Source organism: Hemitrygon akajei, unplaced genomic scaffold (genome assembly GCF_048418815.1).
Source record: "Hemitrygon akajei unplaced genomic scaffold, sHemAka1.3 Scf000069, whole genome shotgun sequence".
NCBI classification, from domain to species: Eukaryota; Metazoa; Chordata; class Chondrichthyes; order Myliobatiformes; family Dasyatidae; genus Hemitrygon; species Hemitrygon akajei.
This window is the reverse complement of record NW_027331955.1, coordinates 2,540,132-2,566,329: the sequence shown is the minus strand read 5'-3', so window position 1 is coordinate 2,566,329 and position 26,198 is coordinate 2,540,132. Positions and strand designations below refer to the sequence as shown.

General features: G+C 45.2%; 2 protein-coding genes across 3 annotated transcripts in view; one reads left to right on the top strand and one right to left on the bottom strand.

Moving 5' to 3' along the window:
• The window catches only part of LOC140722117 (NACHT, LRR and PYD domains-containing protein 3-like), a 73,282-nt gene extending 49,663 nt beyond the window's left edge, over positions 1-23,619 (bottom strand). For both annotated transcript variants that reach the window (XM_073036913.1, XM_073036914.1), the window contains exons 1-4: positions 23,473-23,619; positions 6,967-7,260; positions 5,796-5,853; positions 4,016-4,073 (exon numbers count right to left, since the gene is read on the bottom strand). The gene's annotated coding sequence lies outside the window, so the exon portion shown is untranslated. The remainder of the gene's footprint in view (positions 1-4,015; positions 4,074-5,795; positions 5,854-6,966; positions 7,261-23,472) is intronic.
• LOC140722122 (uncharacterized) overlaps positions 1-26,198 on the top strand; it is a 129,585-nt gene that overhangs the window by 68,261 nt on the left and 35,126 nt on the right. The window lies entirely within an intron of this gene.

Sequence of the window (26,198 nt, the reverse complement as noted above, 5' to 3'; positions counted from 1 at the left end):
AATACAAACAGACAAACATCCAATGAGTTGCAGTTCTGTATGGGAAAACGCTGTGTTAATGAGAGAGACCAGAGGAGAATGGCCGGACTGATTCAAGCTGCCGGGAAGGTGATAGTAACTATAATAATCACAGGCTGCAACAGTAGTGTGCAGAAAAATCATCACTGATCACGTAACATTTTAACTTGGAAGTGGACAGGCTGCAGCAGCAGAAGACCATACGACCTTAAGACATAGGTTCATAATTAGGCCATCTGGCCCATCGAGTCGGTTCCACCGTTCAATTATAGCTGATCCTTTCTGTTTAATCTGCGTCTGAATCCCAGTTCCTGACCTTCTCCCCGTAAACTTCGATGCCATGTCCAAGACCACGAACATACACTCAGTAGCTACTTTATTAGGTACAGGAGGTACATACTAAACTGCCCACGGAGGGCAGACTTTGATATTTGTATCAACACCCACTGAAATCCAGTACAGCAAGTTTTACATTAAGTATCACTGCCAGGTGCATGTCTGTTTTCCTTAAAAACACACACACAGTAAAAAGCATCCATGTCCGTAATGCCACACAGTTTTAAAGACGATATCGAACAGGTAGAAACACTGGAAATCCTCTCCTGACGAGGGGACATATTGAAACACCACAACGTTCCCCACCCAGTACGGTCTCTGTGTGTACTCGGTGCTGAGCTTCTGTTTCTGTTCCAGCGAATCCGAGTACCTCAACTTTGTGGGTGCAAACAGTAAGTGAACACACCATGAGCGAGATTCAGTTGATAACACACATATAAACCTGGGCTTCACATCAGTCAGCATGTAATTCCACACCCTGCTCCACAGCACATTATATGACACAAAAGCTGATTCAAGCAAACGATTCTACTGGGCTGTTCGGTCCAGGCTTCCTATTGTGCCTCAGTGCCCGGTGACACAGATTACATCCAGTATCTGTCCACAACTCGATCCGCTCCAGGGAGCAACCGCGACCCGCAACCCGGCTCCGTTCAGTTGGTGTCAACACACTAATTCATTGCAACACGCTCAGAATGCTGGAGGGACTCAGCGGGCCAGGGCCAGGAGGCATCTATAGAAAACAGTCGACATTTTGGGCCAAGAACTTCCGGCAGCACCGCTTTCCAGAACACCTACACTCCGTCCGCCAGAAAAAGCGGTATCTCCCAGTAGCCGGCCATTTTAATTCCACTTCCCATGCACATCCTGACATGTCAATATATGGCCTCCTCAGCTGCCGTGATGAGGAAACACTCAGACTGGAGAAGAAACACCTTATATTCCGTCTGGGTAGCCTCTAACCTGATAGCATGAATATCAATTTCTCAAACTTCAGGTAATAGCGCCCCCCACCTCACCATTCCCCATCCCTCTTTCCCTCTCTGGCCTTATCTCCTTACCTGTCCATCACCTCCATTGTGTGCTTCTCCCCACTTTTACTTTTCCATGGCCTTCTGTCCTCTCCTATCAGATTCCCACTTCTTCAGCCCTGCATCTCTCACCAATCAATTTCCCAGCACTTTACTTCATCCCTCCTCCTTCCAGTTTCACCTATCACCAGCTGAGCGAAGGGCGCTGAGTAGGCTACGGTCAATTATGGATAACTCTGAACATCCTCTACATAGCACCATCCAGAGACAGAGAAGCAGTTTCAGCGACAGGTTACTATCGATGCAATGCTCCTCAGACAGGATGAAGAGGTCAATACTCCCCAATGCCATTAGGCTTTACAATTCTACCGCCAGGACTTAAGAACTTTTTAAAAGCTATTATTAATGCTTTTTGAGATAGTGATTTAGATGCATATCATATTTTTTTACTGAGTTAAGTATTGTATGTAATTAGTTTTGCTACAACAAGTGTATGGGACATTGGAAAAAAGTTGAATTTCCCCATGGGGATGAATAAAGTATCTATCTATCTATCTATTTTCCACCTCTTCCTCCACTTCCCTCCCCCTCCTTCTAGCTCTGACCTATCATCTCTTTTTTTGTCCGGTCTTGCTGAAACATCCTCTGTACTCTTTTCTATACAGTTTGGCCTACTGAGTTCCTCCAGCATTTTGTGTTTGTTGCTTGAATTTCCAGCTTCTGCAGATTTACTCTTGGCATTAATTTATTGTATATTTGGGGAGTAATTTATTTTCAGACTATAAACTGTAGCAATAGCTGAGGGCAAAGATCCCTGTGAGCTTATAGGAAAAGCACAGCAGCAGGACGGGCGCTGTCAACTCTGGTGAAAAGTTATGATTTTGGAATAGTATTTTCTTTTGAACACCGGACATTCCCTTTCACCAGATTAACTGTGCCCCAAATGTCTGGAGCTCCATTGATCTCAGAGTCAGCCCTTTGATAAAGCAAACTTCAATATTTGTCCACAATGGGGCCATTACAATAATGGGCAAGGCAGCAACTGTGTCGAGATTACAAACTGGAGATAACCACACCCTAACGAGTACAGTAAGATAAGAATATATTTCACCTTGAAATTAGTGTTCACTTATTAGGAATAAGTAACCGGATCGATCAGATAAAATTATGATTAATGTGTCTGTTACTTTCCTCCTGTCAGTGTGTTTCCTCGCTATCACTCATACTTTACAAATAGCTGAGCTGTTTCCCTTTACTGATTGATGAAAATCCCTTTAGCATTAAATTTACTAGATGTGTTTTGTCAGCCAAAGGATGCTGATGGGAGATTTAATAAAATTCACATGCTGAATTTACTGTGACCGATCTAGTCTGTGATCTCAGCGCCTTAATCCTGCTTCTCACCTGTAACATCTCACTCACTTGTCCTTCAAAGACCATTACAGTGCACAGATTACAGAATTAATTGTAATAATCTGCTTCTCCTGAATATTGCGGAGGCCATTCCAATGAGACACCAGACCCAGAGAGAGAGAGAGACGGGGAGAGAGACAGAGAGAGACACAGAGAGAGAGAGAGAACATGTCAATTGCCTTCAACTGGCGGTGCCTGCTTTCAGTTCAATCTGATATATTTTGTTTTAATTTCCCCCTCCTTTTTTTTCTCTCTCTCTCTCTCTGACCATCACTCTGCCTGTTCTCCATCTCCCTCTGGTGCTCCCCTTTCTTTCTCCCTTGGCCTCCCGTCCCATGATCCTTTCCCTTCTCTAGCTCTGTATCCCTTCTGCCAATCACCTTTCTGGCTCTCAGCTTCACCCCACCCCCTCCGGTCTCCTATCATTTCGCATTTTCCCCTCCCCCTCCTACTTTCAAATCTCTTACTATCTTTCCTTTCAGTTAGTCCTGACGAAGGGTCTCGGCCCGAAATGTCGACAGTGCTTCTCACTATAGATGCTACCTGGCCTGCTGCGTTCCACCAGCATTTTGTGTGTGTCTCTCTGTCAAACCTTCTTTTGATCTCCCACCTACCCACACACTTCTGATAGAAGGGAAACAACACTGCAGGAGGTGACCCACAACAGGTCTCACCAACCAACTATATAATGGAACCATCACATCTTTACACCCCTCCCAGTCCCCCCCCCCCCCATAAACTGCAGTGTGAGGAGTTCTCATAATTTTGCCCTCTCCCAGCAGCTACCTACCGAAATGTCGTAAAGGGCAGACAGATAGTGTCGATCCCACCTGCGATGGAATAAGCAAAGTGAATCCTCAGTTCCCCCAGTCAGGGATCAGTAAATCCCCGAGTGTGGACGGATCGGATTCCTGCCGTTGCAAGCAGTAGCCCGGGGACAGTTCCGAGATGCGGGAAGCTCGCACCTCCCGAGCCTTTGCTGATGATTCGGAGCTGGGTTGAAAGAGCGGCGTTTCCGATAACACCTCCAACTACACCGGTCTCCCCCGGGACATGCACAGGAAGTCGATGCATTCAATTAGTTGAAGGGAATTATTAATTCTTTCAAAAGTGATTCGTTACAGTTCAATTGTTGAACAACCCAATAAGTTCTCAGTTTCATTTAAGTGGCTAACTGCCTTTATGATGTTTATATATCAATATACACAGCTCCTTACCTTGTATTGCAGCTTCAGGTTCTGTTACCACCCTGTCCCAGTAGCTGTGTTACGGGTTCTGTAAGTAATGAACACACCCTGGTTAATATTCAGTCAGCGCCCTGGTGATAATCATTAAATAAACCCACAGCGTTACCAGCGGGTCTCTCCGTGTCCTGTTCCTTAGCACAGGGTACGTTCTGTCTCCAAACAAACATCACCATGGAGATGAAATGTGATCTCAGTGATTTTGAGAGTGGAATGTTTGTCGGTGCCAGAGGATGCATTTTGAATATCGCAGGAACCGCTGAACTCCTGGGATTGTCCCATTCAACAGTCTCAGTTTTGCGGAGAATGGCGCGAAAGAAGATCAGCGAGCGGCAGTTCTGAGAGCGAAAACGCCTTGTTAATGAGAGAGATTGAATGGGAAAAGCGAAATTGGTTCAATCTGCCGGGAAGGCGACAGTAACTGAAATAACCATGCTGCAAATGCATTGTGCAGAGAGGCGTCATTGGACGTGTAACATGTCGAACATTGAAATGGATGGGCTACAGATGTAGAAAACCACGGACATACAATCAGTGGCCGCAGTATTAGGTATGGGACGTGCACAGTACAGTGCCCATTGATATGTGTTTTTGTCAGCCAGAAGTTGCTGACGGGAGATTTAATTACATTGGCATCCCGCATTGATTGTGACCAACGCAGATCTGACTGTGATCTCGGCTCATCAATCCTGCCTCTCACCTGTAACATCTCACTCATTTGTGTATCAAGTGCCACCACACTGCAGGATTACAATATTAACTGAAAGACTCTCCTTCTCCTGAATATTGAGGACAGTCATTCCCATGACACACTAGACCCACAGAGAGAGAGAGAGAAAACATCTCAACTGTCTTCAACTGGCGGTGCCTGGTTTCAGATCCTCACACAACAGGAACTATTTTGTCCACGTTCCTGTCAAACTCCGCGGCATACTTTATGTCTCATCGAATTTCCCACTCATTTTACCAAATTTCCACAGAAACAATCATGTACATTGTTATTTTAAAAAAAAACTGTGATGTATACAAGCAGGTCTCCCCTGTTTTATGTAACACAAGGCAAGATGACAACAGATTCCTCATAGAAAAACTCACGGGGGCAGATATCTGTCTGGTAAACCTTCCTTTCATTTCCCACCTACCCACTCACATCTGACAGAAGGGAATCAACACTGCAGATGGTGATCCTCAACAGGTCTCACCAACTGACTATATAATGGAAGCATCAACTCCTTACACCGCCTTCCCCCACGACTACCCCCCGCCCTGGCTGTAATCTCCAATGTGGGTGGTTCCATACTTTTGACCACGAATCGCAATGCCGTCCAGGATGGACAGATAGTGTCGATCCCGCCAGTGAAGGAATAAGCAAAGCAAATCCTCAGCTCCCTCGGTCGGGGATCAGTAAAGCCCCGAGTGTGGGCGGATCGGCCTCCTGCTGTTGGAAGCAGTAGCCCGGGGACAGTTCCGAGATGCGGGAAGCTCGTACCTCCCGAGCCTTTGCTGATGATTCGCAGCTCAGTTGAACGTGCGGCGATTCCAATAGCACTATCAGCTGCCCCGGTTCCCCGCGGGACATGCACAGGAAGTCGATGCATTCAATTAGATGAAGGGAATTGTTAATTCACTTAAAAGCGATTCGCTACAGTTCTAATGTCGATCAACACAATACTTTATCAATCTCATTTGATTGTTCATTTAAGTGTCTGACTGCCTTTGTGATGTTTATATTTCAGTATATAGAGCTTCTTACCGTGTACAGCGGCTCCAGGTTCTGATACCACCCTGTCCCAGTAGCTGTGTTACGGGTTCTGTAAGTAATGAACACACCCTGGTTAATGTTCAGTCAGCTCTTGGTGGTAATCATTAACTAAACCCACAGCATTACCAGCAGGTCTCTCCCTCTGTCCTGTTCCTTAGTACAGGGTACGTTCTGTCTCCAACAAACATCACCATGGAGATGAAATGTCCCAGTGATTTTGAGAGTGGAATGTTTGTTGGTGCCAGACGGTGCAGTTCTATAGACAATAGGTTCAGGAGTAGGTCATTCGACCCTTCGAGCCAGCACCACCATTCACTGTGATCATGGCTGATCATCCGCAATCAGTACCTTGTTCCTGCCTTCTCCCCATATCCCTTGACTCCGCTGTCTTTAAAAGCTCTATCTAACTCTTTCTTGAAAGCATCCAGAGAATTGGCCTCCACTGTTTTCTGAGGCAGAGCATTCCATAGATCCACAACTCTCTGGGTGAAAAAGTTTTTCCTCAACTCTGTTCTAAGTGGCCTACCCCTTATTCATAAACTGTGGCCTCTGGTTCTGGACTCCCCCAACATCGGGAACATGTTTCCTGCCTCTAGTGTGTCCAATCCCTTAATAATCTTATATGTTTCGATCAGATCCCCTCTCATCCTTCTAGATTCCAGTGTTCCAGTGAAAACACTTTCATTCAAGCGTGAAGAAAGTTTAACTCTTTGTGGTACAGAGAAGAGCGATAGAACCAATGACGCGATGTAAAATCCATTAGCTGGGGTCTCGAAGGTCGACTGTTCTTTTCTCCATAGACGCTGCCTGGCCTGCAGAGTTCCTCCAGCATTTTGTGTGTGTTACACAAATTTCCAGCATTTACTGAATTTCTCTTGTTTGAGAGAGATCGGTGACGGGTCACTGCCCCGTGGGATATTTCACATCTCACTACCGGGGTAAAAGATGCTTTCTGCTCGCACTCAGTAGAAACAACCCAGGAGAGTATTTCTGGTTGACGGCAAAGACGTCATTTCTCTTAATCCATTTGGACAGTAACTTGACTCGTTAACATGAACATGTCAGGACTCCCTTCTCCAACTAAATTCACTCCCGATCCTGACCAAAGCTGAGTCTCGCTGTTAACATTGAATCGTTGTACAGAATCATAGACAACACTTACCTCTGATGATGTAACTGAACGACGTTCAATGTGGTCCCAGGAAATCACAGTCTGACTTCCTGGGTAATCGACAATGGTCCTGCACCGGTGTGCTCACCCTGTACGGAGAGTTGAGTCTGAGCTGCTGCTCCCAAGGCCACTCGGCTGTGATGTGTCCGTCGCTCATTACATATGGACAGGGCCGGGTGAGCCGGGGTAGAGCGGGACTGCCGCAGTCCGGGTCACACTAACTCTCACCGGCTCAGGACGGGTCTGACAGCGGGAGGAGGCGGGAGTGGGATCAATGTAGCAACCCTGAAGAGGAAAACAAACAGGTTAACAAAGTTAACCTTTCTGTCCAGATTTCCATGTGGATCTCTCATTTTTCTTTCTTTGCAACCAATTAGGCTTCATAACCAGCTTATAACATGCAAAGCTCTGTACTGAATACTTTAATTTATGAAGGCCAATGTGCCAAAGATTTCTTTACTACCTTATCTAGGTGTGCTGCCACTTTCAATGAATTGTGGACCCGTATTCCCAGATGCCTTTGTCCTACCGCACCCTTCAGTGCCGAACCCTTCATTGTGTAAGTCCCACCCTGGTTGATCCTACTGAAGCGTAACAGCTCACGAGCCTGCATTAAACTCCATCTGCCATTATCAGACATTTTTACACCCAATGCAGATCCCGCTGCAAGCTCCAATAGTCTTCATCGCTGTCAAATACACTCCAAACCTTGGAGTCATCCGCAAATATGCTGATCCGGATAATCTAATTATCATCGAGATCATTGATATAGATTATAAACAACAACGGATATCAGCACCGATCCCTGTGGAATTCTACCAGTCACAGGACTCCAGTCAGAGAGGCAATCATCTGCTACCACTATCTGCCTTCCTCCTCTATGCTAATGTCTACTCCCATTTACTAACGCAACTTTGATGCCAAGAGAATGAAATTTATTGGTCAACACACTCTGCGGGACCTTGCCAAATGCCTTGCTAAAGTCCATGTAGACAATATCTAGAGCCTTGTCTTCATCAACTTTCCTGGTAACATTCCTTGTAACCTCTTCAAAAAACTCAATAGATTGTCTAGAACACACAGTCATGTTGGATGTCCCTAATCAGTCCTGTTTATTTAAATACTCCTATATCCAATGTCTTCACATGACTGATGTCAAGTGCATTGGCCTATAATTTTCTGGTTTAATTTTGGAGCCTTTTTTTAAACAGTGGATCAAAATTAGCTATCCTCCAATCTTCTGGTAGTTCTCCTGTCTTTGAGCATTATTTAAACATAACGGTTACATCCTTGCAATTTCTGCATCCGCCTACATCGGGGTCCAAGGACTGAACTTCTCAGTCACTGGGGATTTATATACACTCGAAGTTGCCCAATTTGCCCAAAACACTTTCTCATCTGTAATTTGTATAACATCCGTGGCCTCAATTCTCCTTTGTCTCACTTCTATAGATTATTTTCACAAGTGAACACAGAAGCAAAAATCCACTTAAGAACACCTCTATCTGTTTTGGCTCCATGCATACATTGGCATTCTGATAATCCAGACAATCAATTGTGTCCCCTGAAATCCCTTTGCTTTTAAAACATCTGTATGATCCCTCACCTTGTCTGTTAGGACAACCTTATGCCACCCTATAGCCTTCCTGGTTTCTTTCCTCAATGTTATCTTGCATTTTCTCAACTCCAAAAGTACCTCAATTTTTTCCTACCTGCCTACACCGGTTATGCATCTATTTTTTTTCTAAACACAAAGTACACTGCAGATGCTGTGGTCAAATCAAGATGTACAAAAAAGCTGGATGAACTCAGCAGGTCGAGAAGCATCCATTGAAATGAGCGGTCAACGTTTCGGGTCGAGACCCTTCATCAGGACTAAAGAGGGAGGGGGCAGGGGCCCTATAAAGAAGGTGGGGGAGGGTGGGAAACCAATCAGAGGAAAGATCAAAGGGTGGGGGAGAGGAAGCAGGGAGGGGATAGGCAGGAGAGGTGAAGAAGGGATCTAAGGGAAAAGCACTATGGGTAGTAGAAGAAGGCAGAGTCATGAGAGGTGACCGGCAGCTAGAAGAGGAGACAGAGTGAAGGTGGGATGGGGGAAGGGAGAGAGAGGGAATTACTGGAAGTTGGAGATTTTGATGTTCAAGAATATTTTTCCTCTGATTGGTTTTCCACCCTCCCCCCACCTTCTTTATAGGGCCCCTGCCCCCTCCTTCTTTAGTCCTGATGAAGGGTCTCAACCCGAAACTTTGACTGCTCCTTTCAACAGATGATGCCCGACCTACTGAGTTCATCCAGCTTTTCTGTACGTTTTTTTTTTCTATACCAGGGCCTCAATACCACGGAGCAGAGCTATCGTTCTCCATACTTCCTTTGAATATGATGGTGTTGTGATCACCGGATGCAAACAGTTTCCCTACACAGACTTCTGTTACGTTTGTCCTGTCTCAGTCCCTAATGGGAGATCAAGTATCACACTTGAGTCTTTGGGACATCGATGTACTGATTAATGAAACTTTCCTGAAGACATTTGTCAACTACATGAGTACATCTACAGCATGAGAGTTCCAGTCCGTATGTGGACGGTTAAAATCAAATTATAACAAATTATGTTTTTTGCAATATTCTCTGACGTCTACTAATTTGTTCCTCTAAATCCCACAGACTCTTGGGCAGTCTATAAGACAGACCCATTAACATCTTTAAACAAATTTTATTTCTCCGATCTAGCCATAAAGGCTCACTAGATGAGTTCTCCCATCTGCCCTTACTGCACACTGCCGTGACATTTTCCCTGAGTGAAACCACCCCTACCCTTTAATCCCCCACGCTCTGTCAACTCTACAACAACAGAATCCCAGAATACTGAGCTGCCAGTTCTCTGCAAGCCAGTCTCAATAATGGTGACAATATCATAATGCAATGTGTTGATCCATGCCTGAGCTCATCTGCCTTTCCTTCAATACAATACATTGTGGGAATTTTCTTTGTGTTTCTATCGATTTACGGAGAGTGAGGAAGTGGTGGGTGCTGTCGTCACACATATTTACAAGGGATTTCAGCCACCCCAGAACAACAGGAGTTGTATTCTGTGAATGTTTCCGAGATGGGGTCATTTTTGCTGCAGTTGGAAGTTTCCACATCCCTTAAAAGGCTAACAATTACACTTGTGCCCAAGAAGAGCAGTGTGAGTTGCATTAATGACTATCGTCCATAGCAATAACAGTTACTGTGAGGAAATGCTTTGAGAGGTTTGCGATGGCTAGAATTAGCTCTTCTCTCAGCAAGGACCTGGGCCCACTGTAATTTACCTGCATCCACAATAGGACACAATGCACTCTCATCGGCTCCTCACGCGGCTTTGGATTACCGTGACAATATGAATACTTACATCAGAATGCTGTTTCTCCACCAGAGCTCAGCGTGTAATGCAATTATTCCTACAGTTCTGATCAAAAGGCTTGAACCGCTGGGCCTTTCTACCTCCCTCTGCAACCGGATCCTCAATTTCCTCAACAGAAAACCACAATCTATGCGGTTTGGATGTAACGCCTGCACATCACCATCCATACTGGTGCACCTCAAGGATATGTGCTTTGCCCACTGCCCTACTCTTTCTGCACCCATGGCTGTGCAGCTTGGCACAGCTCAAATGCCAGTGACAAATTTGCTAATGACACCACTATTGTTGGCAGATTTTCAGATGGCGAGAAGAAGGCAAACAGGAGCGAGATATATCACCTGGATGAGTGGTGTTGCAGCAACAAACGCACTCAATATCGGTAAGACCAATGGTCTAACTGCGGACTTCTGAACGGGTAAGACGAGGTCACACACACACAACAATCATCATTGATCGGTCAGCAGTGGAAAGAGTGAGCAACTTCATGTTCCTGTGTGTCAGCATCTCTGAGGATCTATCCAAGACCCAGCATATCAATGCAGTTACAAAGAATGCACGGCAGCTGTTATATTTCATTAGGAGTTTGATGAGATTTGGGATGTGAACAACGACTGCGGATTTCTACAGTTGTACCGTAAAAATTGTTCTAACTGTCTGCACATCGCTTGATATGGTGGGGTGGGGGAAGTGGTGAAGCTACTGCAGAGGATTGAAATACTCTCAGCAATGTTGTCAATTCAGTCAGCTCCATCATGGGCGGTAGCCTCCATAGCATCCAGGACATCGTCATGGAGCGATGCCTCAAAACTGCGGCATCAGTCATTAGGGATCTGCTTCACCAAGAAGATGCCCTCTTCTCATTGGTATCACTAGGAAGGTGGTACAGGAGATTGAGGGCACACACTCAACTAGCCAGGAACCACTTCCTTCCCTCTGCCATCCCATTTCTGAATTGACATGGAACCCATGAACCTACTTCACTGAATTCATTTTTGCAATAATTATTTAACTTTTAGTAACAGATATTTACTGTAATGCAGTTTTTTCTCTACTATTATATATTGCATTGTACTGCTGCCACAAAGTCAACAACATTCACTATGTATGCCTGTGATATGACACATCCTCCTGATGACTCTTCGGGTATTAATTCCGATTGAGTCCATCGGGCTGAAGATCCACTTCCCATGTTCTTCTCTGTTCCCCAATAACAAACTGTGCAGCTGGACGGCCAAAGATCACATCCTCATCCCTGGGACAATCACAGCCATCGTGAGCCAGTAATGCCGCTGCTCCACTTGTCAGTGATGGGAAACCATCTTTATCGTTTCACTTTCCAGAGAGCCGGACACTGGACACTGCCGATTTGGGACTGTGTTCACAGCGATATCCGAGGCTTTTTGAAACAGACTCGTTCCCACAGCCCTGAGAGGACACTTGCAGTGTGGATGGTCCTGCAGCAGCCCTGGGCTCATCAGATCCTAGACTCAGACAATGGGCAACAGCACAGTTCCACAAAGTCTCTACCCCCCCCCCCCCATTTCCTTACTTTTATGGTTCGTTTCTCCCCAGAGCAGTGAAAGTATGATGTGCAAGAATGTTGTTGGACAGTTATCAGACTGGAACAACGTGACACTTACTGCTCTGGGAGAGAGAACAGTTAATTTACTGAATTAAAAATATATAGTTCAGTACAATGTAGCAAGACATTAGGCAGAGTCCCACCTGGGAGATTAGTCAAGAAGGTTTGGCATTCAGAATGAGGTGGTAAATTGGTTTGGACATTGGTTTTGCGGGAGAAGCCAGTAAGTGGTGGAAGATGGTTTGACTCTCTGACTGGAGACCAGTGACTCGTCGGGTGCAGCGGGGGTCGGTGCTAGGTTCATTGTTGCTTATCATCTCGGTCAATGTTCTGGATGATTTAATTACTGCAATAGTTGTTGTTTGTTCAACAGTAGGTTATTTGCCGTGGTCCGTACATTAACTTAGTTTACAGTAACTCTGTAGTCAGAGCTTTTCTTGTGCACAGACCAGCAAGAAATTGGCCACTCAGCCCATCGAGCCTGCTGCCCCATACTGTGAAATCATGATGTTCACTCTGCAATGCCGCCTGTCACCACACCACCCCCAATGTTTGTTATGTATCGAGACCTTGAACAGAATCAACGTCTTTTCTTTTAAAGGACGTTGAGGAAATCAGCTCGAAACACCAACAATAAACACAGTCATGAGAAAAACGACATGCATTCATCTGAAGTCACAGGTTTTGGAAACAGAAGCCATGTTGACTAAACATCTTTTGGCACACTTGCTTTGGAATCTTAACCCCTGATTTGGGAACTATTTTTAACCTTGACATGAATTGTGGAGAATCTCAACCGTGCAGACAGGATAATACAAGAACACAAATACCACGACCGACAGAAGGGACAAAATAGAGCGAGTAACTTCTTGCAACACACACAAAATGCTGGAAGAGCTCAGCAGGCCAGGCAGCATCTGGGAAAGGAGTCCTGCCGAAGGATTTCGGCCCGAAACGTTGACTGTTCACTCTTTCCCAAGATGCTGCCTGGCCTGCTGAGTTTCTCCAACATTTTGTGTGTGTTGCTCAAGCATCTACAGATGTTCTCTTGTTTGCGAATATCTTCTTGAACACTAATCCAAAACATGGGAAACGTGTCAACTGGAAGTAAAGATCAGAAATATCAAAATATCTGAAGCTGAACTGTTCTCACCTTAATTCACTAAGAACGTTTAGTCTCCCTGTGGGTATATTTTCAAGTCGTTTTCTTCTAACTTTACACCAGACCATCAGACGAGGGTCATTGAGTAACTATGGGGGAGGGGCCGGTGTTGCTGCTCTGTGAGACTCACAGTGCAATTTTCTATGTGCAAGCTGCTGCCTGTCTGCAGGGCAAATTCTGACACGCAGACATTCCTTGGAGCAGGGAGCGGCTTCTCTGCTGAAAATGAACAAACTACTTCAACATTTCGCGCTCACATTCAACTGTGAACAAAGCTAATTTAACACTGTATTTAAATATTTCTGTAACAGGAAAAAACATTAAAACACCGATGATATAGAAAAGAGAGTTCACCAGTGTCTGCAATCTGAATGTCTACTTGTTACAATTGATATCAGACTTTGAGAGTTTCCAGTAGTTTATTTTACTTCAAACACCCAATATCTGTAGTTTTAATATATATATATATATATATTTGCGACATAATTAAATGAATCGATCTGTGGCATAGTCCACGACGATGTTCCGAATGCCAATATCTTACAGTAGCTCTGTATTCTCAGTAGTTTTTCCTGTGTATGTGAGTGAGTGTGTGTCAGGGAGGGAGAAGAGGGAGAGAGACTCTTTCACTGCCCTGGGGGGACATTTCGCATATCACTGCAGAAAGGTTTTTCTACAGCGTCTCAGTAGAAATCAACTGGAGAATGTTTGTAGTTGAAGGTAATTGTTTCTTTTAATCCATTTGGTCAATAATTAATTTGTTAATTTGAAGATTTCAGAGATCCCTTCTCCCACTGACTTCCCTCCCGAGCCCGACAAAAGCCAAAACCCATTGTAAATGCTCCCTGGTTCTGAAGAATCGGAGACAACACTTACTGTGATGTTGAAACCGGACGGAGTTCAGTGAGGTGCCGGGTGAGTGGTCTGCTCAGCATACACAGAGATGTCAGTCTGAGCCGCTACACCCGAGGTTATTCGGTTATATAGTGTCTGTCGCTCAGCACAAAACACTCGCTTTCCTTCCCACGCTGTCCTCCCACTTGCCCCCTCCCCGCTGCGCTCTTCTCCCACCCCCTGTCCACTTTTCCTCCCACCCTCTCCTTCCCCACCTACCCCGAGCTCTCTACTTCCCCCTCTCGTGCTCTACTCATCCCATGCTCAACTCTCCTTCCTCATTCCCCACACCCTTCCCTGCTCTCTCATGCCTTCATCCCTCTCCATCTCTCCTTCTTCTTCCTGCCCAGCTACCGCCTGTCTATCCCTGTCTAATAATGTAGACTGTCATCTAAACGGGAGAATGTTCAAACATCAGAGGTGCAGAGGGAATCAGGTGTACTCGGGTCTGACTCCTGGAAGGTTAATTTACAGGTTGAGTCTGTGATAAAGAAGGCAAGTGCAATGTTGTCATTTATTTCAAAGGGAATAGAATATAACAGCAAGGAGATAATTCTGAGTCTTTATGAGACACTAATCGGGCCATACTTTCAGTATTGTCAACAGTTTTGGGCCCAATATCTCAGAAACCATGTGTTGTCATCGTTGAGTGACCGCAGGAGGTTCATGAGGATGATTGCAGCAATGAAGGGGTTCACATATGAGGAGCATGTGGCAGCTTTGGGTCTGTACTCACTGGAATTTAGAAGAATGCTGGGGAATTTCATTGACACCTACTGACTGTTAGAAGGACTGGCTGGGGCAAATGTGGAGTGGATGGGCCCTGTGGTGAAGGTATCCAAATCTGGGGGTTGCAGCCTTAAAATTGAGGGGCGACCGTTTAGAAAAGATTAAAGAAGGATTTGTTTTAGCCAGAGAGTAGTGAATCTGTCACAGACTGTAGTGGAGGACAATCTGTGGGTGTATTTAAGGCAAAAGTTGATTGTCTCCTGATCATTCAGAACATCAAAGGATATGGTGAGAAGGCAGATGTATAGGGTTGAGTGGGATCAGGGGTCAGCCATGATGGAATGTCAGAGCTGAATCGATAGGCTGAATTCTACTCCTGTGTCTCATGGTCCGGTGACTGTCACAAACTGATTTTTTAAGGAATCATGAAAAGAAAGTTTTAGAAACAAATATAGACAATGTGAGTCTGAAGGAAGAAATTATAAAATTCCAGAAACTCACAGCAAGCAGAGCATCATCTGTAATTGGTAATGTTGTGGTTTCGAAATCATCGGTAGTATTCTTTATATCAGTTTTCACATTCATTGACCCTCCCTGCAGCAGAAATAGTCAAACAGACAAATAATGTGAATGTTTTAACACCCGAATGAGAGTTGGATATGGTTTTAGCAGAATGGCCTAAAGTTCTGCTTTAAGAAGAACTGCCTGTAGTTCTGTGGAATATGTGGGGCCAGACAGCTGCTTACATCAGACCCCAAGCTCAGAATCTCACAGAAAAACATTTTCCCAGTACTCTTTCAAATTTATTTACTTGTCTTCTATAGATAGATGACCAAAACTGCAGTCAATACTCCAAATTCTAACTCACCATTGTCTTTTACAACCTCAAAACAACATCCCATCTCCAGGATTCAGTACATTAATTTACACAGGCAATCTGGAAAAGGCTCTTTTTTATGACCCAATCTATCTGTGGCGCTACTTTCAATGAATTATGGACCTGTATGCCCAGATCCCTTTATTCCACCGCACTCTTTAGTGCACAATCGTTTACTGTGTAAGACCTACATAGTGCAACACTTTGCACTTGTCTACATTAAATTCCATCTGCCATTTTCAGCTCAGAATTTGCAGCTGCGCCAGATCCCACTGTAACCTGCCTCTCTGCCGACTACACCCCTGATATTGCTGTCATATGCAAATGCGCTTATCAAGTTAAACACGTTATCATAGATGACAAACAGCAATGGCCCAACTACCGTTTCTGTGGCCCTCCACCGGTCATAAACCCCCAATCAGGGAGACAACCATCTATCATCACTGTCGGCCTTCACCCAAAACACCACTGTCTACTCTAATTTACTTCCTTACATTGAACTTGGAGCAAATGAATTTTCTTTACCAAACCCCCACACGGGATAGTTAAATGCCTTGCAAAAGTTCATGTTGCCAATGTCCACTGCATTGACTTTACTTACTTCCCTCGGAACATTCCCCCTAACCTCATCGAAAAAAATTCTGTCATTGCCAAGCACAGAGGAAGTCATGCTGATCATGCCAAATCAGTCCTGTCTTTTCAAATAGTTATATAATGTGGTGCTTTCAATACCATTCACACTACTGGTGTCAGAATCTGTTGAACAGATCCTGACCCGGATCTGGGCCGTACCTTCCAAATAACCAAACCTAACTTGCACTACCTTACTTTCCCTTTTCTATTTTCTAATTATGATTTATAATTTCAATTTTTATTATACTTAATTCAATTTGTACTTCAGGGAGTGCAAAGCACAGAATCAAATATCGCTGTAATGATTGTATGCTCTAGTATTAATTGTTTGGTGACAATAAAGTATTAAGTATTAAGAATCACTGGCCTATAGTTTTCTGGTTTAATTTTTCAGCATTTCTTAAACAGAACAACGTTAGCTATCCTCCAACCCTCCATTACCTCACATATCAGCAAGTATAATTTAAATATACCTGCCACGACAACTCAGTCACCCCTCGCTACTCACTGAACATCCAGCTCTGCTCCCTCCTCACGGCCTATCTCACTCGTCCCTCTCCCACAAATCCCCAGTCACTCACCCCTGCTTGCTTGCAGCTGCTCTCGCTCAACCATCCTCCTCGCCCCCTCGTCCACACCTCTCCTTCCTCATCTCCATCCTCCACTCCCGAAACCCCACTCACACTATCACTCCCACTCTACTCCCTCATCCTCTCTACATGTTACTCACTCTACTCTGTCCATCAACCTCTCCAACTTTCTCTCCTATTCTACCAACACTCTACTCTTCTCACTCTCCCTCATTCCCTTTCTCACAGTCCCTCCCTCTCACCCTGTATCTTCTACTCCCTCTTAACCTTTCTCACTCTTCTTTCCCTTCCCACCTCTCTCTCCCCTTTCTACCCATCTTTCAAACCCCTCACTCACCCACTCTGTCACCCTCCGCCCTCTCTGTCCCTTTCTCTCTAATTATATCTCCTCCCGCTGTCTACCCATTCTGTCCCAAGGTCTAACCCCCATCTACCTACTCCACTGACTCACCCTCATCTTAGCTGCTCCCTGTCCACCTTGCAGACCCTCGCCCTGACCGTTTCCCTTCTCCCTGCTCAACCTCTCTCTCTCCACCTCATTCCACCCCTCACGTTTACCCTTACATCAACAATATTTCAAGGGTTATTGGCAACTTTGACTGAGAAAGATGCATGCATGTTTCATACACTGTGTAATATTCTTTATATTAAGGAATGTCACAGTTGGGAATGTCGTGGATCCATTTTTTTTTAAAAAGTACTGGGAAAAAAAGTTTAAAAATAACTGCAGATAATGTGAGTCTGAAGTAAAAATAATTACCGTAGATTCCGGACTACAGAGCGCACCTGATTAAAAGCCGCTGGCTCTAATTTTAGAAATAAAATCAATTTTTTAATTGTAAAGGCCGCATCGGATTTTAGGCCGCACCGGATTTTCGGCCGCAGGTGTCCCACGTTGTAATATGAGATATTTACACAGAAAGATATTACACGTGAGGATTTTTTTAACTTTTAATTAAATCCATATGGTAACAAAAACAAATACATATTGCAAATGCTTTTTTTCGAACCGTGCCCGTACGCGGCTACTTTTAAATATACGTTGCGTATACTTCTTTACTGAACAACATTCCAATATCTCCTAACGACTGGTAAAAAAATATATATATTGCAGCCTACCAGGAAAAGTTATTGATCACCTTTAACTTAAAAGCAAAGTTCGCTCAGATCCAAAGCCGCTCGCGTAATGCGCTCCCCCCCCTCCTTTCCGTTTATCGCAAACCGGCATTTTCCCACAAGACACCGCGAAACCGGGTGTGACGTCATAGCATCCCGCGATGTAGTACAGAAAACAAATATAGTTTAAACTAAGTAGGCAGCACAATGCTTCGAGTGTTTTCCATGTTGATGAGGGTGAGTACAAATGACTGATTTACAATAATTTAATTGTGAAAGTGCGCTTGATTTATCGTACAATTTCATTGGACCTCTGTGAACTACTCATCAATTTTATTGGTCTACTGTTATGAGGCAAAATGTTTACGAGGCGGCATGAAAAAAATCATGCATTAGCCGCTTCGGATTATTGGCCGCAAAGTTCAAAGCTGTTCAAAATGTGGGAAAAAAGTAGCGGCTTAAAATCCGGAATCTACGGTAAATACTGCAAACTCACAGCTGTAATTGGTAACATAGCTGGGTCGAGCCCATCAGCAGTGTCGTTTACGACATGCTACAGGTTCATTGCAAACTATTAACAGCTTAGCATATTTGCATATGCAGAAATAGTTAAATAGAATACTGAAGTGACTTTGTTTACAAGATTGAGAGTGAAATGTTGAACCAGTTTCAGCAGAAATGCTGCTCCCTGTTCTAAAGAATGTGCAGGCAGCTGCTTAAACACAAACCCTGAGCTCCGAGTCTCACAGAAAAGCAACCTGCACAATCCAAATCAATCAATGATATTGCCTCTTCCCCCTTCCTTTCCAGTTCCTCTGAAGGGTCTCGGCCCGAAACGCTCCCTTTGTATTCAGTTCCATACACACTGCCTCCGCGGACCTGCTGCGTTACTCCAGCATTTTGTCTTTCCCTGGTTACGAAAGATCCGTGACTGGGAGTGTGTGGGCAGTTTGACATCATATCAAAACATATCCACGCTGTTGAATATTCTTGGGGAATTAAGGTGTGAATCATTCAAGTCTGATATTAATTTTTTAATATTTAATTGATATTTACTCAATCAAACCTTTGTCTGTGATCAAGCAGTCAGAGTCATAGTTAGAGAGTCATATCAAAACGCTCCACAGTACAGGCGCTTTGTCTCAGTCATTTGAACCACTTGTTCCCACCCACCTGCACAGCCATATTCACCCATCCATATTTTCAAAGGCGAAATCATGCTCGCATGTACCACTCCTGTTGGCAGCTCATTCAACAGTCTCTCAACCCTCTGATTGAAGACTTATCCACTCATGTCCCCATAAAACTTTTCATCTTTCACCCACAATGCATGATCTCTGGTTGTCGTTCCACCTGACTTCAGTGGAAAAGGCCTGCTTGCATTTACCTATCTCTACCCATCTTCATGTTGTACTGCTCTATCAAGTCTCCTCTCAATTTTTAGCATTTCAAGGATTAAAGTCCAAAACTATTCATCCTTTCCTTATCACCCAGGTCCTCCGGAAACATTCTTGAAATTTTTCCCAGTACTCTTTCAAACTTACTTACATCTTTCCTGTGGGTAGGTGACCAAAACTACACACAATACTCCAAATTCGGACTCACCGATGTCTTATACAACTTCAAAATAACATCCCATCTCCTGCACTCAATAATTTAATTGATGAAGGTCACTATGCCAAAAGCATTTATTAACCACCCTATTTACCTGTGGCGCTGCTTTCAATGAATTATGGACCTTTATTCCCAAATCCTTTTGTTCCACCGCAACGTTAGTGCTCTACTGTTTACTGTGTAAGACCTACCATAGCACAACACTTTGCACTTGCCTGCATTAAATTCCATCTGCCATTTTCAGCTCAGTATTTCCAGCTGTTCCAGATCCCTGTAACCGATGATAGATAATTTGCCTCTCTGTCAACTACACCCCTAATCTTGGTGTCACATGTAAATGTGCTTATTAAGTTAAAAACATTACCATCCCAATCATTGATATAGATGACAAACAGCAACGGACCCAACTACATTTTTGCGGCTCTCCACTGGTCATAAGCCCCGATTAATGGAGACAATCATCTACCATCACAGTCCACCTTCTCCCAAAATGCCATTGTCTACTCCAATTTACTTCCTTACGTTGAACGTGATGCAAATGTATTTTCTTGAACAACCTCCCACGCGGGATTGTTAAATGCTTGCAAAAGACCATGTAAACAAAATTTGCTTTATTGGTAACAAGGAAATCTACTTTACTGGTAACATTCCCCATAACCTCATCCAAAAAAAAAATTCTGTGTGTTGCCAAGAGCAAACAAAGTCATGCTGACTGTTCCAAGTCAGTCTTGTCTTTTCAAATACTTATATATGCAGTGCTTCTAATACTGATGTCAGAAGCACTGGCCTATAGTTTGCTGGTTTATTTTTTTCAGCCTTTCTTCAACAGCATGTTTCTTCAACATATAACCCATGTTAGTATGGGGAGCGGGATTTTACACCATATTCCAGGTACAATCTCAACAAAACGCAAGTAATTGTTAATGTCATTTCACTCTTACACCCAATAACTCTTACAATAAATACAATGTACCTTTCACCTCCCTCTCTACCCACTGCACAAACTCTCCATTTTAACATACTCAGGATTTCAGTTTCTCCTACAGAAGTGGGTGATCTGCCATTTCCCACACTGGGCTCCTGTGACCTGTTGTTCCCACTCACTCCTTTCCCTCCATTACCCCAAAACCTCTCAACAAGAGACACAGAACAGTACAGCACAGTGCTCAGTCTATTCAATTAATGAAGTGGCCAACTAAACTAATCCCATCTGCCAGAACAATGTCCATATCCTTCCATTTTCCTCACATTCATGTGCTGATCTAAATATCTCTTAAAAGTCCCAATGTATCTGCCACTACCATCACCCCAGGCAGCAGAGACTGGATGGAGGTTGAACAAGATGGTTGATATACATCATTGAGATGATGGGATACAGACTGGACAGAGGTTGAACAAGATGGTTGATACATATCATTGAGGTGATGTGATACAGACTGGACAGAGGTTGAACAAGATGGTTGATATATATCATTGGGGTGGTGGGATACAGACTGGACAGAGGTTGAACAGCATGGGCGGGGAATGAGCAGATGGGATCAGCTGGGAGAAGGGATCAAGGATGATCACTGATGGTCCTCAGGAGGAGGGGTTGGTTAACAGCCCGCCCCTAGATTTCTAATGAACAGCACTGTTTATTGTTCTTGTATTAAAATGCTTTTGTGGGATTATGATGGGATGTTCCAGTTCATTTATTGTTACCTTTTAGCTTGGATCATATATTTCTGGGTCACACTAACTGTAACCAGGGTGTGTGATGGTCGCCTCCCCTGTCTGTATGAGACTGGTTGGGTTCACTCTCAGGGTCGTGCTGGCCGGTCTATTTTGTGTTTATCACGATAAAACTGTTATTGAGTTTAATGAGCTGCCTCATCTGTCATTATGGACCAAATGCTCACCACAATACTACTATATAAAAGATCTGAACAAACCGGAACAAACTATAAGTCACATTGGTATGGTGACTGCTTTGCCCATGGCGGCAAGGAACTGCAGAGTTACGGACACAGATCAGCTCATCACAGAAACTAGTCTCCCCTGCGTGAACTCCTTCTGGACTTCCCACTCCCTCGGTAAAATCAAAGATCCCCACAACCTGGGCATTCCCTTTTCTCACCCACCCCCATTAGGGAGAAGATACATATCACCAGGCTTAAAAGCGGTTTATCTGAAGTGAAAAAAGTTTTTGAGAAGTTCCAGGAAGCGAGGCGAAGTCGACAGTTCGGGAAGTTAACGGGACTCATTGGCCAATATTAGATTTCTCCAAAAAATCCACGTCAGCACAAAACGGTGACTGCACTCTGCCGGCCAAAAATCACTGCATTCCGCGACTGTGAGCATGCGCAATGAGATTTTCACATCGACAGAGCCGGGGGGGGGGGGGCGGGGCCTCGGGAAAAACCCGCAGGCTGCAGATCTGCGGCAGAATAAGAGCGGAAAACAGGATACCGTGACCGGTGGGCGCGTCTCCCCGACAATAAACCGGCTCCACAGAACATAGGAGCAGAATTAGGCCGTTTAGCCCATCGACTCTGCTCCGGCGTTCAATCAGGGTGACCCTTTTCCCCCTCCTCAGCCCCACTCCACGACCAGATAGTTGGAAAATGAGTAAATGGCCGACAGTTCGGGAAGTTACCGGGACTCACTGCCGACTCGACACTGGCCTCAGTACTCACCGACGGGAATCTGATTTTCCCCCGGCTCCCGGCCCGAAGGTATATATATATCGTTTCAACAACGAACGGGGAGAAAAACCACCATCGATCCGGGGGACGGGGGGGGGGGGGCGGCGTCTGTGAGCATGCACAGGATGATTACTGCGTCAGAGCGGAGGGTCACCCCAGGGAGCAAATTCCAGTGACCGACCCAGCAGACTCGGTGAGGAACAACATACACGCCCCTCATATCTCCATTAACCTACCCCCTCTCACCTCAAACGGATGGCCTCTTATCTTAGAAATTTCAACCCTGGGGAAAAATATATCGTCTATCCACTCTATCCCTCTCATAATCGTATAAATGTCCATCCAGTCTCACCCCAGCCTGCGCCGCTCTGGAGAAAACAACACGTTTGTCCAGCCTCTCGTTATAGCTCATGCCCTCTAATCCAGGCAGTGTCCTGGTAAACCTCTTCTGCGCCCTCTCCAAAGCCCCGACATCCTTCCGAGAATGGGAGCGACCAGAACTGTATGAAACACTCCAGATGTGGTCTAACTAGTTTTATAAAGCTGCAACACAACTTCCCGACTTTTGAACTCAATGCTTCAACTAATAAAGACAACCATTTGCCTTCTTAACCACCCGATCAATCTGAGCAGTCTCTTTCAGGGAACGATGAACTTGGAGTCTAAGATCCCTCTGATCATTAACACTGTTCAGGGTTTTGCATTTAACAGTGTACTGTCGCATACATTCGACCTACCGAGCTGCCAAGATGATCATCACTAATCAAATCTCACTGAGATTTCTCAGGTCCTGTTGAATTTATTACCAAGTGCACAAGTACGGGAAGGTACAGGGAGAGAGAAACACTGACTTGTGGCAGCATCACAGGCAAGTACATTCAGATAACACACGGAACACAAATTATACAATTTTCTGTCAGTAACAATATCGAAATATGTTTTACTTCATCATGCTAATAGGACCAGAACAACAGGGGCTGAGCGCCGGCTCATCTCAGACGGTTCGGTGTGAAAGTCTCACAACCCGGACCGACCCCGGCAGATTCTGTGAAGGAAGCGAGGCGAGGCCGCCAGTTCGGGAAAGTTCATCCCCACCCCCTTCAGGTTTCACCGATCACCTTGTGTTTCTCTCTCCCTCCCCACCCCCATCTTTTGTTCTCCAGTTCTCTTGTTTGAATTCGGGACCTCCCCGCTCCGGACCTGTTTCAATACTCACCGAAAGGAAACTGTTGTCGTCGCCCTGCAGAGAATAATCTGTCCCCGGCTCCGCACCCCAGGGGGCGAGGGTGAGGACCCCCTCCCGATCCCGATCTCGATCCCACGGCCGACCCGCTTCAACAAAGAACGAAAAACAACACCGCCCTTCCCGTACTGAGCATGCGCGATGTCGCCAGCCCGTCACCAGGTAAGTGGGCGGGGCCTCGGAACGAAGCTGCAGATCCACAAACCTGCCTGGCCAGGTAGACCCATTGTCTCAGATTGCTTCTGCCCCACCGAACTCATTTCTGCATACCTTGACGCTGTCTTATCCCCCCTTGTTCAATCCCTTCCCACCAATGTTCGTGACACTTCGCACGCTTTGAATTTTTTCAATAATTTTAAGTTCCCTCGCCTCCACCGCCTTATTTTCTCCATGGACGTCCAGTCCCTCTATACCTCCATCCCCCACCTGGACGGTCTCAAAGCTCTCCGCTTCCTTTTGCATTCCAGACCTAAACAATTCCCCTCTACCACCACTCTCCTCCGTCTAGCGGAATTAGTTCTTACTCTCAATCATTTCTCCTTTGCCTCCTCCCACTTCCTCCAAACCAAGGGTGTAGCCATGGGCACCCGCATGGGTCCCAGTTATGCCTGCCTTTTTGTTGGCTTTGTGGAACAGTCCATGTTCCAAGTCTATACGGGTATCCGTGCCCTTCTTTTCCTTCGCTACATCAACGACTGCATTGGCACTGCCTCCTGCACGCATGCTGAGCTCGTTGACTTCATTAACTTTGCCTCCAACTTTCACCCTGCCCTCAAATTTACCTGGTCCATTTCCGACACCTCCCTCCCCTTTCTTGATCTTTCTGTCTCCATCTCTGGAGACGGCCTATCTACTGATATCTACTAGAAGCCTACAGACTCTCACAGCTACCTGGACTATTATTCTCCCTACCCTGTCTCTTGCAATAATGCTATCCCTTCTCACGTTTCCTCCGTCTCCGCCGCATCTGCTCTCAGGATGAGGCTTTTCATTGCACGACGAAGGAGATGTCTTCCTTTTTTAAACAAAGGGGCTCTGACGGTGGTGTCTGAAAAGAGGATGCTGTCCAAGTTGCATGCCATCTTGGACAATGACTCCCATCCACTCCATAATGTACTGGTTAGGCACAGGAGTACATTCAGCCAGAGACTCATTCCACCGAGATGCAACACTGAGCATCATAGGAATTCATTCCTGCCTGTGGCCATCAAACTTTACAACTCCTCCCTCGGTGTGTCAGACACCCTGAGCCAATAGGCTGGCCCTGGACTTATTTCCACTTGGCATGATTAGCTTATTATTATTTAATTATTTGTGGTTTTATATTGCTATATTTCTTCACTATTCTTGGTGGTGCGTCTGTAACGAAACCCAATTTCCCTCGGGATCAATAAAGTATGTCTGTCTGTCTGTCATCACCTCTGCTCTGAAACGTATCTCTCCCATTTCCCGCACATCTGCCCTCACCCCATCTGCCCACCACCCGACTCGGGATAGGGTTCCCCTTGTCCTCACCTACCACCCCGCCAGCCTCCGGGTCCAATGTATAATTCTCCGTAACTTCCACCACCTCCGACGAGATCCCACTACTAAGCACATCTTTCCCTCCACATTCCCTTTCTGCTTTCCGCAGGGATCGCTCCCTATCCGACTCCCTTGTCCCCCCATCCCTCCCCACCGATCTCCCTCCTGGCACTTATCCCTGTAAGCAGAACAACTGCTACACCTGCCCTTACACTTCCTCCCTCACCACCATTCAGGGCCCCAGACAGTCCTTCCAGGTGAGGCGACACTTCACCTGTGAGTCGGCTGGTGTGGTATACTGCGTCCGCTGCTCCCGGTGTGGCCTTTGGTGAGACCCGACGCAGACTGAGAGACTGTTTTGCTGAACACCTACGCTCTGTCTGCCAAGGAAAGCAGGATTTCCCAGTGGCCACACATTTTAATTCCACGTCCCATTCCCATTCTGATATGTCTATCCATGGTCTCCTCTACTGTCAAGATGAAGCCACACTCAGGTTGGAGGAACAACACCTTATATACCGGCTGGGTAGCCTACAACCTGATGGCATGAACATTGACTTCTCTAACTTCCATTAATGCCCCTCCTCCCCTTCTTACCCCATCCCTGATATATTTTTTTTTTCACCCTCCTTTTTTTTCTCTCTTTCTGTCCGTCACTCTACCTGTTCTCCATCTCCCTCTGGTGCCCCCCTCCCTCTTTCTTTCTCCTGAGGCCTCCCGTCCCATGATCCTTTCCCTTCTCCAGCTCTGTATCACTTTCGCCAATCACCTTTCCAGCTATTGGCTTCTCCCCACCCCCTCCAGTCTTCTATCATTTCGCATTTTCCCCTCCCCTCGTACTTTCAAATCTCTTACTATCTTTCCTTTCAGTTAGTCCTGACGAAGGGTCTCGGCCTGAAACGTCGAAAGTGCTTCTCCCTATAGATGCTGCCTTGCCTGCTGTGTTTATTGGAGTATAAAAGTATAAACTTTAACTATGAAGTCAGTTATTTGCTATGCATGTACTCAATTTAGTAGAATGAAATCTTAGGAATGTAGAAGACAATAGTGTGTTAATGAGAGGTAGCTAAAGAACTAAAGAAATGTAGATTAGAACATTGCTCAGTTCTCAGTTTATTATTTTCTATGCATGTATCCAATTTGGTAGGAGACCAAAGTCTTAAAAATGTAGAAGA